Here is a 3872-nt window from a genome sequence, read left to right as displayed (position 1 = left end):
CCATGAAATAAAAAGACACTTACTCCTTGGAAGGAGAGTTATGACCAACCTAGATAGCATATTAAACAGCAGAGACATTACTTTGCCAACAAAGGTCCGTCTAGTCAAGGCTATGGTTTTTCCAGTGGTCATGTATGGATGTGAGAGGTGGACTATAAAGAAAGCTGAGCGCTGAAAAATTGATGCTTTTGAACTGTGGTGTTGGAGAAGACTCTTGAGAGTCCCTTGGACTGCAAGGAGATCCAACGAGTTCATCCTAAAGAAGATGAGTTCTTGATGTTTATTGGAAGAACCAGTATTGAAGCTGAAACTGCAGTCCTTGGGCCACCTGATGCGAGGAGATCCGAGTGTGATTTCCAGGTTAAGAAGCTTCCCTGGGGAAACAATAATGACTCAGTCCAGTATTTTTGCCTTGAAAAAATCTCACAGAGAAGCCTAGCAAACTACATTCCGTGGGAACCACAAGAGTCAAATACAACTTAATAACTAAATCACCACCAAGGAAACACAGACCAAGTGTGCAGTTATTACTTAGTTATCAGGGGAAATCGCGCAAGCTGTTCTCCACTTGCATAAATTACACAGTCGAGTTTCCTCTATTTGAGGAAATCGCAGAAGTCAACACACCCTGAGGGCAATGGGTAAGATTCGCCCTGGGAGAACCACCTTCTTGATCATGGTATCTCCTCTGCCAGGTAAGTATGAGTTGACCTTCCCCCTGCCCCCCGCACAGCCTTAGACCCGTTCACTGTACACACACGCTGACTTTGCCGTTGCCCCTCAATTTTTCCACTATCCTCCGCACCCTCTCCTTTCCCACGCCCCTCAGTCCCTCCAAATAACTCTTCTAAAAAAAGAAATCCAACAAAATCTCAGGAAAATTTCCGTAACCGGGGAAGTGGGTCGCCGGGAATAGGACCACCCTGCTGCAAGATTTACATAAACCAACCCCATTCAGGACCTCTAAGGCGGCTCCTCTTCTTCAACCCAAGCCCGGCCCCACCCCTGTCGAGATGACCAATGGCGAGTCCCCTGTGACGGGAAGTGACGTCATGACTTCATCAAAGTTTGCAATCCACCTACTTAAAACGATAGAAAAGGCCTGGGGCGTCATTGGTGGCTCAGGCGGTAAAGCGTCAGTTTGTAATACAGGAAACCCGGGTTCCATTACTGGATCGCGAGGGTCCCCTGAAGAAATGGCTAACTCACTCCAATGCTCTTGTCTGGAAAAATCCATAGACGGCGGATCCTGGTAAGCTACAATCTATGGGGTTGCAAAAAGTCCAACACGACTGAGCATATAACCTTCACTGTTTAAATGAGACATACACGGGTTTTCATTTCTTTTTTTATTTAAAATTTTTATTTTTTATTTGGGTATAGTCAGTTAACAATGTTGTGATAGTTTCAGGTTAATAGCGAAGGGATTCAGCCATACATATACATGGAGATACGGACGGATTTTGCCAGGCTCCTCGGAGGCTGACCCTCCGGGCTGAATTGCACCCCGAGGAGAGAAATTTAGGGACCGTGTGTTACGCTGATGCAAAAGTTTTTAAGTAATAAATAAGTTGTAAAAACATGTCAGGAAGCAACAGTTAGAACTGGACATGGAACAACAGACTGGTTCCAAATAGGAAAAGGAGTACATCAAGGCTGTATATTGTCACCCTGCTTATGTAACTTATATGCAGAGTACATCATGAGAAACGCTGGGCTGGAAGAAGCACAAGCTGGAATCAAGATTGCCGGGAGAAATATCAATAACCTCAGACATGCAGATCACACCACCCTTATAGCAGAAAGCGAAGGAACTAAAAATTCTCTTGATGAAAGTGAAAGAGGAGAGTGAAAAAGTTGGCTTAAAGCTCAACATTCAGAAAACTAAGATCATGGCATTCGGTCCCATCACTCCATGGGAAATAGATGGGGAAACAGTGGAAACAGTGTCAGACTTTATTGTTGGGGGCTGCAAAATCACTGCAGATGGTGACTGCAGCCATGAAATTAAAAGAGGCTTACTCCTTGGAAGGGAAGTGATGACCAACCTAGATAATATATTAAATAGCAGAGACATTACTTTGCCAACAAAGGTCCGTCTAGTCAAGGCTATGGTTTTTCCAGTGGTCATGTATGGGTGTCACAGTTGGACTATGAAGAAGGCTGAGCACCGAAGAATTGATGCTTTTGAACTGTGGTGTTGGAGAAGACTCTTGAGAGTCCCTTGGAGTGCAAGGAGCTCCAACCAGTCCATCCTAAGGGAGACCAGTCCTGGGTGTTCATTGGAAGGACTGAGGTTGAAGCTGACACTCCAGTATTTTGGCCACCTCATGCCAAGAGTTGACTCATTGGAAAAGACTCTGATGCTGGGAGGGATTGGGGGCAGGAGGAGAAGGGGACAACAGAGGATGAGATGGCTAGATGGCATCACCAACTCGATGGACATGAGTTTGAGTAAATTCCGGGAGTGGGTGATGGACAGGGAGGCCTGGCGTGCTGCAATTCATGGGGTCGCAAAGAGTCGGACACGACTGAGAGACTGAGCTGAACTGAACTGAAAGCAGTGAGTAGAAATATAGAGACAAAATAAAAGTACATGTATATTTCATGTGTGTAAACATATGGATTTAGGGTTACATCTCAAAGTACTACTCAGTGGACTTGTTTTCTGTGCAGATTCTTCCTGTTTCATTCTCCAGATATCCCAAGGACCATGCTTTTCCTTTGCTTACCATACAGAATACAAGAAATGAGGACTCTGAAATAGAACCTGATGACTACAATAAGGGCAAGAAAGATGGCGTGTTTGCTTGGAGAGTGAGGTTTGTTTATTTGTTTTCTCTTACTGCAGAAGACTGGGTTAGACCTGAGGGCAGAGAAGTGGGAGGCTGGAGAAGACAGCCAACTTGTGTTTTCTGACCAGAGAGCAAGGAGAAATGGAGTAACTTGATCCTTGAGGTGCGTTTGGTTTAAGGGGGAAGGTGACTTCTGGAAAATCATGGGGCAAACAGCAAAGGAACTCAGCACGCAGTTAACTTCCAGGAAGAATCTTGCTTTCTGCCTCCCTTCCCCACCGCACCCCACCCCCCATTTCTCTCTCTGCAACCATCAGAAATAGATTCTGGCTCTTTTCATCTGACATAAACTTTAATCCAGGGCTAATAATACCTTAGAGAATCTCCAGAAAACTGGAGAATGAATTTATACAAACTGGGAGGAATAAAAAAGGCTGATGAAAGCGAGCACACAAACCAAATGGAAAGGACACTGGTGCCTTCTGCTCAGTGACAAACCCTCTAACTGCACAGCTGACCCTGTTGGGCCTGGGCACTAGACACCACCCGTGGTTCCATGACTTCTGCTGCACCTGGTTGGTGTTCAACTAAAGATCTTGTGGTGGGGGGATTCTTCTGTTGTAGTGGCCAGAAAGAATTTTCCCAGGGCCCACTCTTGTGTCTCTCACCTCCTATTAAATGCTGGAGTATTTGTTACTTGTAGGGAGTGGCCAGTTCCTGGTAATAGATCCACATCTTAGCCCCTCAGAAAACTAAGTGTGTGATCCTCAGAAGTTGCAGAATATGGAAAATTCCTCATCAAAGGAAAGGGGGGTTCAGATAGTAGTTGATCAAGATATAACAAAGGACAGCCCTGCAGATAGCCCAGTGAAGAACATTATAAATTCAGTGCCCCATTTGACACAGTGCAACCCTGTGTCAAATAGACCAGGCATGCACAACCCTGTCTTGGAGCATACTAGACATTTATCCCTGACTGCAAGCGAGGTTTCAGCCTCTTATATGGGGATGGTTGGTACCTCATCCAGTATTATTTACATTTTCTACACTGAGAATTAAACAGTTTGAAATTTCACA

At 45.0% G+C, this 3872-nt stretch overlaps 1 non-coding gene across 1 annotated transcript; it reads right to left on the bottom strand.

The window, feature by feature from the left end:
• Window positions 1-539: 539 nt before the first annotated feature.
• LOC122678388 lies at window positions 540-703 on the bottom strand. Its single transcript, XR_006336076.1, has one exon. It is a non-coding gene; the product is annotated as a U1 spliceosomal RNA (small nuclear RNA).
• Window positions 704-3872: the final 3169 nt, after the last annotated feature.

This window comes from Cervus elaphus, chromosome 20 (genome assembly GCF_910594005.1).
Source record: "Cervus elaphus chromosome 20, mCerEla1.1, whole genome shotgun sequence".
Taxonomy (NCBI): domain Eukaryota; kingdom Metazoa; phylum Chordata; class Mammalia; order Artiodactyla; family Cervidae; genus Cervus; species Cervus elaphus.
This window is presented reverse-complemented; position numbering and strand designations above follow the sequence as displayed.